Raw genomic sequence first — 12554 nt, 5'->3', positions numbered from 1 at the left:
AAGCAGCTCATCAAAGCCTGTTACTGTCAATGATCAAATTGGAGATGGCTCAATTAAGGTGCAGTGCCACGGGCGCCCCTCTTGCCCTCTCCCTGCTTGGCATGTCCCCGTTGCACATTAACTCTCATGTCCCACATCTCTGCCAGCAGCGTCCAGTCGGGCGAAGGAGCCTTTGTTATCGCTGGGCTGCTGCGAGAGCTGGGAACTTATTAATTGAATTCTAAAATCTGCGTCCCAGGTGCTGCCCTTTCACCTTTTGATAATGAAAATGCGAAATTTTGCGGACTGTCTCACCAGAGTGGTGCATGCAGTGGCGTAGCGTGGGTTGTCAGCACCCGGGGCAAGGCAAGTAATTTGCGCCCCCTAACCAGTGGATTTGCGCCCCCTAACCTGTGGATTTGCGCCCCCTAACCCTAACCCCCAGATGATGCGCCCGGTGCGGCCAGCCCCCCCCTGCACCCACCACGCTACGCCACTGGGTGCATGCTCTAATTATCTCCCGCTTGGACTACTGCAATGCGCTCTACGTGGGGCTCCCTTTGAAGGTGACCCGGAAACTACAACTAATCCAGAATGTGGCAGCTAGACTGGTGACTGGGAGCGCCCATCGAGACCACATAACACTGGTCTTGAAAGACCTAGACTGGCTCCCAGGATGTTTCTGAGCACAATTCAAAGTGTTGGTGCTGACCTTGAAAGCCCTAAACAGCCTCGGTCCAGTATACCTGAAGGAGCGTCTCCACCCCCATTGTTCTGCCCGGACGCTGAGGTCCAGCGCCGAGGGCCTTCTGGAGGTTCCCTCACTGTGAGAAGTGAGGTTACAGGGAACCAGACAGAGGGCCTTCTTGGTAGTGGCGCCCGCCCTGTGGAACGCCCTCCCTTCAGATGTGAAGGAAATAAACAGCTATCTTCTCTTTAAAAGACATCTGAAGGCAGCCCTGTTTAGGGAAGTTTTTAATATTTAATGCTGTATTGCTTTTAACACTCGATTGGAAGCCGCCCAGAGTGGCTGGGGAAACTCAGCCAGATGGGCGGGGTATAAATAATATATTATTATTATTATTATTATTGTTGTTGTTGTTGTTGTTATTATTATTATTATTATTATTACAAACACAGGGACCTGCCTCGCACCAGGGCCAGGCTTTTTGTCCCAGAAACCCGGTGCTGTCACCTCTGACCACCAGCAATTTGCAAGGGTTGCCTTGGGCAGAGAAGGGTCTTTATCTGGAAGCTGATCTTTCTGAAACTGCTGCAGGTGCCAAGGGCCTTCTGCACTCAAAGCAGTTGCTGTGCCACTGAGTTTGGGGTGTCGAAGGGGCTGGAGGAGAAACATCACCCTCCCAGTCGATTGTAGATCTGCCACCATGTGCCCATCTAGTCCTGGCACCTCCTGGCTGCTCCTCGTTAATTTCTTCCCCCTCCTCTCTCCCCCCCCCCAGGAGCTCAGAGCAAAGAAGAATGGGGGCATTAGTGTAAATGGTGATAAATGGTTCTTTTAGCTCTTGCTGGAAAGGCTACGATAACCTGATTAGGGCTGGTTCCCTCCTCTGCCTTCAGCGAGATGCTTGCGGGCTGGCCCTGCGCCAGTTTGACGTGTGTCTGGCATTCTGCACTGGGAGCTTTCAGGGCAGGATCAGAGCAAAAGCAACAGGGGGCTCCCTTGGTGTCCTTCCTTGCCCCCCACCCCCAGGCATTGAGCAAGCCACTCCCCATCACCAAAGGAGCACTGCTCATCCTGGTGTATCTAGCCTTTGGCTTGCACCCCAAGCAGTTAAAAATCTATGTTCAAACACTGGATAGGGCATTGCAAGCTGCCAGAGTGAAACATTGCAAATGAACATTGAATACAGTAAGGCAGCACAATCAACAGAAAAAAACAAAATACTCTTCAAAAGATATTAGAAATAAAAATCACATACAGCAATGCAATTGAGAAAATCTATGGATAGGGCATGAAGGGGATTTCAGTCCAATGAAAGCTCGTGCTGCCATAAATTTGGTGGTCTTTAAAATGCCACAAGATTCCAGGCTGTTTTAGCTGTGCCAGGCCAGTGTGACTCCCTCTCGAGAACTGTGTCTTCCCCTGTTCTTTCCTTCTCATTATTTTCCTTCCACGTGAGCTTGTTTAAAAAATAACTCGGCACCCCAAGGCAGGCGCAAGGCTGGGGAGGTCAGGTCCCTGGCTGGAACAGGCAGATCAAAAAGGATTCATTCCTCCCTCCTAAGAAGTTTTAATTGGAGATTCTTGTGGGTTTAATGTTTAATGCAAGTGACCATAATTGGTTACCTCTTTCCATAGACGATGAGCAGAGGAGAAGCTCCCTGAGGGCTCCGCTGCCTTTGAATTGACAAAGCGTTCGTTCATGGGTTACGTCCCTGGCAAGGATTGTTGCTTGACAGAGCAAGGCCTTTGGTACTACAGACTGGGGAGGAACTGAGCTCCCGAGGGCAGGCTTAGAATTTGCCACATGTCCTCTATCAGGAGGACATTGAGAAGCAGTGAGAGATTTTACTTTCTTGGGCTCCATGATCACTGCAGATGGTGACAGCAGTCACGAAATTAAAAGACGCCTGATTCTTGGGAGAAAAGCAATGACAAACCTAGACAGCATCTTAAAAAGCAGAGACATCACCTTGCCAACAAAGGTCCGTATAGTTAAAGGTATGGTTTTCCCAGTAGTGAAGTATGGAAGTGAGAGCTGGACCATAAAGAAGGCTGATCGCTGAAGAATGGATGCTTTTGAATTCTGGTGCTGGAGGAGACTCTTGAGAGTCCCATGGACTGCAAGAAGATCCAACCTCTCCATTCTGAAGGAAATCAGCCCTGAGTGCTCACTGGAAGGACAGATCCTGAAGCGGAGGCTCCAAGGCTTTGGCCAGCTCATGAGAAGAGAAGACTCCCTGGAAAAGACCCTGATGTTGGGAAAGATGGAGGGCACAAGGAGAAGGGGACGACAGAGGACGAGATGGTTGGATAGTGTTCTCGAAGCTACAAACATGAGTCTGACCAAACTGCGGGAGACAGTGGAAGACAGGAGTGCCTGGCGTGCTCTGGTCCAGGGGGTCATGAAGAGGCGGACAGGACTAAACGACTAAATAACAACAACCTCAATCAGGGCTGCAATGCTTCCATATCAGTGGTTGCCAAACCTTTTCAGGCCACCCCTCCCCCCTGGTTCCATGTATTCACCCCAGTGCCCCCAACTCTACCCCACAAGAAGCAGATTCCAGATTAGCGGTTTGCTGAGCATCCCACTTAGGAAAGATAGAAGTCAAAACAGTACATTGCACATTGATTTGAGCTAAAAAGGTTTAGTTAAACTAATTCGCCAGAAAGGACGAGCTAATAATATTTGAATCAGAGATTAGATAGATGATTTATTATGGTCGGAGACCAGCTTATAAAACACACTTGGGGGTAAAGTCACAGAAGGAAAACAAACAATTGAAACAATGTACAACAATAAATTTAAAAACAAAGTACAACAATAAACTACCGCAGGAAGCTCACCCAGTGTCACCCAAAGAACCGAGTTTGGGGATTTTCTTAACAAACTAGTTTAAGTTGGGAGATGGTCTGTGTCTACAGATCTGTACACAGAATCTGGCAACCATCCGAGTCGTCCTCTGATCTTTGCCTAACAGGAAAAGGTCAAATTTTTGCTTTCCCAGGAGGTCAGCGAGCCTCACCAGCAGGGGATCAATGGTCTCACTATGTGCTTCTTCATAAAAGGGACATCTAAAGAACAAGTGCTCTGGGCTTCCTATCTCCCCCAATGAACAGGCGCAAAGTCTCTGAGCATATGGGACTTTTTTAAAGGCTCCTTCCAGGACCGGCAAGGACAGGGCCAAATCATAGATTAGGGCCAAATCATAGATTAGTAGAGTTGGAAGGGATCAAGTGGGTGATCTAGTCCAGCCCCTCCAATGCAGGAATCTCAACTAGATCATGCATGACAGGTGGCCATCTAAACTCTGCTTAAAACCTGATCCAGCGGCCACTGACAGCCCTCTCCTCTGTGCATTTGTCCAATCCTGCACATTCAGACAGAACCATGGCGCTGCTACTACTGTTCATAGCAATAACAATTCATTCCACCTTTTAGCTCTCGTAATTCAATAACTGAACAGCCCGCAACTCCACGGGTTGGGATCGGAATGCTAGCCCAGAGATGGCTTGCAGATTTGCCTCCAGAGCCGCGTCGGGAAGGCTGCCCACAAGCCACTTCTGTGCAGAGTTGGCAACGCAGCCAAACCAGGGACGTCCCACTGCCTTAGACAAACAAGGGTTGCCGATCCGGCCGGCTGGCGTCCAGGCTCCTGGCTTTGCCCATTGTGGCCGGTCCTGGAGATGCACAGTGCCAGGCGGAGATTTCATTAATCCCACCCGCGGTTGGTCTGAATCCGCTGCCACCAGCACAATGCCTTTTTCTGTCTGCGATGCCAGGGAGAGGCATGTTTCCTGCACCACGGACCACCTCCCGTTACTTCTCGACAAAAGCTGGCAAGCAGCAGACCACGGCCAGTGGAGCAAAACAGCCCAGTGGGTCACAGGCGGCTGAGTGGCAGGCCAAGCTGGAACCAACAGCAGGCTGCTCAACCTTCAAATAAATCAATAAGTGCCGCTCCATGGAAAACCATCCTGCTCCACTCTGCTTCCTCCCCAGCCACGCTCTAAGCACCAAGTGTCACGTCAGGCATTTAGCATGTTAAATAGTGACCTGTCTAGAACATAGACAAAGGGAATTGGCACATAGGGACGTAATCGCTCCAGGTGTGTATTCTATTTATTTAAATAAGTATATATGGAAAGGTTTTATATTCCAGCTCAGGACTAGGGAATTGTGGCCCTTCAGATGTTAGTAGACTCCAGTCCCAACACTCAAAAACTGCAGACGGCATGTCCGAAGGACAGGGATGAGTCTATGTTAGGTATTTTTGTGCTTTTATATTGTAAACCTTCCTGTGATCCTGGGATGAAGAACGGTGTAGACATTTAATAAATAATAATGATAATAATTGGGATGCGGGTGGCACTGTGGTCTAAACCACTGAGCCTTGGGCTTGCTGATTGGAAGGTCAGTGGTTCGAATCCCCACAATGACGGGGTGAGCTCCCGTTGCTCTGTCCCTGCTCCTGCCCACCTAGCAGTTTGAAAGGACATCAGAGTGCAAGTAGATAAATAGGTACTGCTCCGGTGGGAAGGTAAACAGCGTTTCCATGCGCAGCTCTAGTTTGCCAGAAGTGGCTTAGTCATGCTGGCCACATGACCCAGAAAAACATCAGCTCCCTCAGCCAGTAAAGCAAGATGAGCGCTGCAACCCCAGAGTTGTTCGCGACTGGACTTAACTGTCAGGGGTCCTTTACCTTTACCTTTAATGATAATAATGGTGAGACGTGTCATTCAGCAACAACTGCAGGGCCCCCAGTAACTCTGTGCCTGCTCTGGCTGATACAACTTACTGAAGGAGATGGTGATTTGCTTGAGCTTCAAAGGGTCTCCTTCAAGGGCAGCCCCCATTCATTTTACTGAGCCTTGTTCAGCAGCATTTCCAAGCAGATCAGGTCCTTGATACCACAGGAGCCAATTCCCAGAGACCAAGGTCCCTTCGGACCCCCAATTAAAATACTTGAGGGGGTCGCCCCCAAAGTTTATGGGCATTGCCATTCAAATGGTGTGTGTGCACTATGTTTTGCGGTTGATTATTCAGGATGCGGCTTACCTGGGACCCCCCAATATTTTATTCAGGTTGGCGCCCCCCCACACACACACACTTGGTACCCAGATGGCATCCCGGAGAATGATGCAACTTAGAGGAGAGTGTGCAGAGGACTGGGGGTGCAAAGTAAGAGCCTGGGCTCTGGTGAGAGAAAATTTCCTTTGGGGGTTCAGTCCGGAGGCTCAAGCCAGATTCCAAATTAGTCGGACTTTTGTTCAGTAAAGCATTAGAGTCCAAAAGAGTTTAGGACACACACCTGTGTAGGAAATATACATCACTTGGGCTTTTTAGTTTCTAGCCAAGCAATTTGTGCTGGTCCCATGGGTTTCCGTGAGGCGAGGTCCGAGTCCAGTCCAAGTTTGAGGGTGCAGTATTGAAGCCGTCCGTCAAAGCTGAAGCTGGGTCCAAGGCAGGTGAGGTCAGGAGATCCGGCAGGACAGGGTGCAGGCAGGAACTGGCTACCAACAATGTTGCTCCCGCAACCTGGGACTGGGCGGGCTGGCTTTTATCTGCTCCGAGGCATAGGGCAGCCCCGGTCCACAGGTAACTCGCCTCTCCTGGCTTGGAGGCGAGCCCTCCTCCTGCAGGAACTTAGTTCCCTCCGCCTCTCTGCCCTGAGCCTCTGCAGCTCAGGAGAGGCTGGACGGTTACCGGACCCAGAGGCAACCTCAGCTTCCTCTGATGGGGCTGAGAGTAGAGCACCTGCAGGCAATGGGTCCTCCATCACCTCAGGAGCCAGAGCAGACTCAGCTGGTGCCTGCACCTGAGGATCCAGCACAGGTGAGGACCCTTCAGGCTCAAGCCTCAGCCCCGGCTCAGCTGGTTCTGGAGGTGCAGACTCCTGTGCAGGCCGGGATTCCTCAGGTTCAGCCTCTGAGTCCGAATCCCAGGCCATCACACAATTTCTGCCACCACAGCACCTCATCATCTCTTCATCCTTGAAGTCACTTACTCAACCCAAGGTGTTTTTGTTTTTGCTGTACATGCAGAGTCCTCCTTGCACCTTATCTGGTTTTTACTCTAGCTGTCAGGTTCCTCCTAAATTGGTTGTTTCCCGTTTGGTGGTGAGGCCGCACTCTTGCCTGGTGACCCTGGCCTCACTGAGAATGGGCTTTGCAGAATTTCCATCTCACTCTAGAGGCAAAATAAAATTACGCACATATCTGGGACTTCCTTTCCTCCTCAATTTCCACCTCATTTCTAAAGGAGCCCCCTTCAAGCTCTCTCACTTTCTGTTTTTGTGATGGTTCCCTGCTGAGAAGCAGCCATAAGAGGAGGCCAAATGGAGAAAAGGGCATTCAGGGAAGCCAGCTCCCGGGGCCATTTTTCAAGGGCCTGTCAAGTTCTTGGCACTGACTGGGGCATTTGGAGGCTCAGAGGCAACCTTGAGGGCTTCACCCATTTGGTTCCGTCAGCCTGTTGTTGATTTAGGAAGGTGGAGGTTGCCGGAGATTGAAAGGAAGGTTGAGTCACCTTCCTAAGTCGACAGAAGCTTGAAGTGACCAAATACTCTCTCGGCTGGTCTGTAGCCATAAGGCTTCACAGTCAATTTTTTGTTCAGTTCATACCCATGCATAAGCCCAGGGCATAGAGAAGGTTGCCCTCAAGCCGACAGGAGCAAGCCGGCAGTAAATTACACCAAGCAAGTTGGCATTACTGTATTTTTCGCTCCATAAGATGCAGTTTTTTCTTCCTAAAAAGTAAGGGGAAATGTCTGTGCGTCTTATGGAGTGAATGTGTGGTCCCTGGAGCCAAATTGCCCAGGGGCAAAAAGCAGATCATGATTTATTTATTTATTTATTTATTTTGAAAGAGTGGTGTTGAAACAAAGCCGCTGATCACAAGCGATCGGAAGCAAGATAAGGGATGCTAGAGATAAAGGAGGCTGCCTGGGAGGGGGGAGGTAAAGACAGCAAACTTGCAAGGAGAGGAAACAGGAAGACTAAATCAATGAGGAGAGAAATTAGAAGAAAAGGAGGAGAGAAAAAACTGCTCCAGCTAAGGAAAAAACACTAAGGCAAACAAGAGGGAAGGGGGTGTTGAAAGGAAGCAGCTGATCGGTGGGATCGGGAGAGAGATAAGGGACACTAGGGATAAAGGAGGCTGCCTGGGAGGGGGGAGGTAAAAGCCCATGGATCCTCAGGATTCTTACATTGGGTCACCCCAAATTCACCATCAGATCACATAGCATGTCCATGGCTACAGCCTGCACCAAAAAAACCCCACTGTTTCCTGGGGCTGCAATGGTGCAAAAATGTGGTTACAAAGCATGGATCCACATGGATCCTCAGCATTTTTGCCTTGGGCTACCCCAAACTCACCGTCAAATCACATGTCTGTGGCCACAGCATGAACCATAAAAATCATACATCCACTGTTTCATTCGGAATATTTTTTTTCTTGTTTTCCTCCCCTAAAAACTAGGTGCGTCTTATGGTCAGGTGCGTCTTATGGAGCGAAAAATACGGTAGTTCTTTATTAGCAAAAACAGGATCTGCATGAAGCAGTGGCTGAGACTACAGTTTCCGCCTCCCCACAGCTTCCTAGTTCCCCTCCTCCCAAGCAATCTGAGACTGCGCCTGCCTGAAGCTAACTTCCCCTCCACCCTCTTCATGCCTCTCCTGGTTCTGGGAGACCAGCAGGGAGGGGAGCTTGTTGCAGCAGGAGGGGGAGATCTCAGTGGCTCTTCACCTGCAGGACTCATCTCTGGCTCTTGAAGGGGGGAAACTCTGTATGACACCTTGAGCTCCTTATAGAAAAGGTGAGATATAAATGTCATGAATAAATAAACTCTGGAGTGCTGCCAGTCAGTGTAGACAATACTGAGGTAGATGGAGCAATGGTCTGACTCAGGCAGCTTCCTATTTTCCTACCTCGCGGGGTGCAAGAGACTTCTCCCTGCTTTCATATTTGCATTGTTCTTCCCTGGCACCTGGTATTCTGAAATATCTGTTGCTTTTAGATTCTGACGCTGAATACCAGCCCTCGCAAATCATCCCATTGCCACAGTGCAGCCACCTGGACACTGGGTGATTTATGGCTCTCAGTGTAACGAAACCTGACCCGTTTCATGCTGATTTGTTATCTGTTGGAGTTAATTTTTTACCTAGTGGCAGCCAAGCTCTTGGTCACTGAATGCCTAACAGACAATGCAAGGATTGATGGTTGCATGCACAAACATAGGGGCAGAGGGTTTCAGATTTAATTGTGACACGTGGAAATTGCAGTGAAGGCCACAGATAGATTGGGATTGGGATTGACTGGGTCAGTTACCTGTTGAACCCCTTGAGTGTGCAGAGCAAGCACCCTGGTACTCAAAATAATAATAATAAATAAAATTTTATTTATATCCTGCCTTCCCCAGCCGAAGCCGGGCTCAGAACGGCTAACAATAAAAGTAACACAGTTTACATGAAAACAAAATCACTTAATTGAAATACATTCTAAAATCAATTCATTCTAAAATCAGTTCAGAATCAAATTAATGGCAACCATTGGGCTAGAGTTCTATGAGGATTACCGAAGGAGAGAGGGGGTCAGACTGTGCCTTGGCCAAAGGCCTGGTGGAACAGCTCCATCTTGCAGGCCCTGCGGAAAGATGTCAAGTCCTGCAAGGCCCTAGTCTCTTGTGACAGAGCGTTCCACCAGATTGGGACCAGTGCTGAAAAGGCCCTGGCCCTAGTTGAGACCAATCTAACCACCTTGTGCCTTGGGACCCCCAGAACGTTGTCATTTGTGGACCTTAAGGTCCTCCACGGGCATACTAGGAGAGGCGATCCCGTAGGTACAAGGGTCCTGGGCCGTATAGGGCTTTAAAGCATGCACTGGTTGAACTGGGCCAGGTTCAAGGGTCTTGTAATCATTTGCAAGGCCCTTAAGAACTTGGGCCTAGCACACCCCAGGACTGCCTAATCCCTTTCCCCCTGATCATGGCAGTCTTCGATGGAGACACTCTTAGAATTCCCCTGTGTTCATATATGTGAAGAGAATGTGGAAAATGATTGTTATTAAAAATCTGAAGTTAGGATATTGAGAGGTAAAGGATTTATAGAGTGAAAGATTTTGTCCATGTATCTGAGAGTGGAGGCCAGGCCAAGACCAGACAGCCCCTACAGAAGATAGAAGCATCCGCCAAACAAAATAAAGAAGATTGGCAAAACTAACTATTCAACTATGCAGGATAAATTAGACATTTTGAAGCTCAAGAAGGAAAGAGACTTTGAGTTTATAAAAAAAGGCAAATGTTTAATGCGTATTTTTTAAGCTTTGTGTATAGATCTTTACATTAGTATACCGTATTTTTCGCTCTATAAGACGCACCAGACCATAAGACGCACCTAGTTTTTGGAGGAGGAAAACAAGAAAAAAAATATTCTGAATCTCAGAAGCCAGAACAGCAAGAGGGATCGCTGCGCAGTGAAAGCAGCAATCCCTCTTGCTGTTCTGGCTTTTGGGATAGCTGCGCAGCCTGCATTCGCTCCATAAGACGCACACACATTTCCCCTTACTTTTTAGGAGGGAAAAAGTGAGTCTTATAGAGCAAAAAATACGGTAACTTTTTAAAGTCACTTGTAATAAGATGAAGAAGGTTTTAAAAATGGATTGTTAAGAATATAAGGTGTTATAGACATGCATGAAGAAGTATAAAGTAATCAAACCAAGAAGGGGAGTGAAGTCAAGCAAAATGTTATGGTTTAAAAATGTGTTTATGATTTCTTTTTAGAGTTTTTTCTCCCTTTTTCTTTTTTTTATTATAAAACCAATAAATTGCTTGTTAAAAAAAGAAAAAAGATAGAGTTCCCCTGTGGCTCAGATGTTTATATCCACCAGAAGCCAAGTGTTCAGTGTTGTGGCCCAGTTTTACGAGTACTGGGATACCAGGTGCAAATACCAATTGAAACCCCTTTGCGTGCAGAGTAAGCTGTGTTTAGCTGCCGAATCTTGGTTAGAAACTATACCAGTTGCAATAGTGCAGAGAGAAGCTTGGCTGTAGGAAATTCCTAACTTGGGTAGAAAAAGTTTCTCTCTAGTCTAAGTAGTCTGGAGAAGACCAAGGCAACCATGCTTGCTCCTTCCTTCTCTCAGACGATGTCACCTTTAAGATTTAAAAAACAAACAAAGGGGAAGTCTCTAACATTTTGCTATTTTCAGCTTCTCCAATGGATTCGGATGACGAGAAAGGAGATTCCGACTAAACGCCAGGAAGAACTTTCTGGTGGCAAGATCTGTTCAGTGGTGGAATGGACCACCTTGGAAGGTGGTGGGTTCTCCTCCACTGGAGGTTTTAAATCAGAGTTTGGGTGGCCACCTGTCAGGGATTCTTTAGCTGTGCTTCCCACATTGCAGGGGGCTGGACTAGATGATCCTTGGGGTCCCTTTGTGTGGGAATGTTCACGGAGGCAGGAGAGGATATTTTGTTTAATTATATTCTTTCCAACTTGCGTTAGCAAGTTCTATAATTTAGCAGAGTAACATTCCCCTTTTAAACTTACACAGCTGATAGGTTTGCCAGCCTTGTTTAAGCCTCTAAAATAAGTAACCTGGTAATTCCCCATTTATTCCCTTCTAAAAAGAAATAGACACAATACAGTCTTGTATAAAAGTATAAAATAGTTTACTCACACATTCTGTTCACAGATGGATCTCAGAAGGCAGACTTAAATTACAAAATATATACACCTGGAATCTATCCCATAAGCAGATAGTTCCTGTGTCCTCTATTGGCTGGAAGCTGATGCTTCTTCAACAAAAGCAAAATGGAGAAGAGAGAGATGTGGTGGCCAGTCCTGTGCTTTTGTTACCTGCACAGGTAAGGTCGTGCCCACCTCTGGTCACATGTAGAGGAAGTTTGTCCCAGCACAGGAGGAAACAGGAAGTTTTTCTCTGGCTGGACAAACATCCCTCTTCATCTCCACTCTAGGAATGTTGTATTTGACTTCTCTGTGTTTCACACCCTATGCTTTAAACCCTACAATTCTGTGATTCTCTTATAAAATAGCCTGTGTGCCACTCAGCAATGTAAATACACACGTAGAGTAGTCCAGGATGAAGGTGTACCTCTTCAGCATATAACAGAGATTGCAAAATGAAGGTGCCAGTTGCTTCTCCATGGAGCGGAAATTCCACAGCTTAGGGGCTGCCACAGAGAAGACTCTCTCCTGGACCCCCTCCCAAGGTTTTAGGGATGGTGGAACCACCAAAGAGCCCCCCCCCTCTCTGCTGCTGATTTTAACACCCAGGAAGGTCTGGCCAAAGGCTCTTTTTGGTGAAGACCACTGAAATTCCTACTCCGTTGCCTCATTTGGAAGGGAAAGATTCAGTTATAGCTGCAGTACTGGAGAGTTCCTGCTTTCAGCACCTTGGTCAGAGGCAAGATTTCTTCAAAGAAGCTTGTTTTTTAAATGAGGTGGGGGTATTAAAGTATCAAGGGGAGCTCTGATTATTCTAGTGAGCAAAGCTTTGAGGCATTGAACTGCTCTCTGAGCACACTATGACATCAGATCCTAAATTTTGCTCCCCACCCCACAAAAGTCTTGCAACTTTCTCCTCCAAAACTCAATAGAAGGTCTAACTGAGCCAAGAGTGGGGGCCAATTTGTATTTCTAAGGACGACTGTCAATAGTTAGGGCTGAGTTCTCAGGGCTCATCGTTCTGCTACTGCAGGCAGGGACTGTCTTGTTTTCAATGATTACGTAAAAGCCAAATGCTCTAAATAAAATAATAATAAATATTACTCTGAATCTCCTTTCTTGCCATTTGAATCCATTGGTTTGTGTCCAACGCTGTGGTGCAGCAGAAAAAAAGCTCACTTCATCTTCCATATCCTTCAGA

Source organism: Podarcis pityusensis, assembly GCF_964106645.2.
Source record: "Podarcis pityusensis genome assembly, chromosome: 5".
In the NCBI taxonomy this organism is placed as follows: Eukaryota; Metazoa; Chordata; class Lepidosauria; order Squamata; family Lacertidae; genus Podarcis; species Podarcis pityusensis.
Note: the sequence above shows the minus strand (reverse complement) of the source record.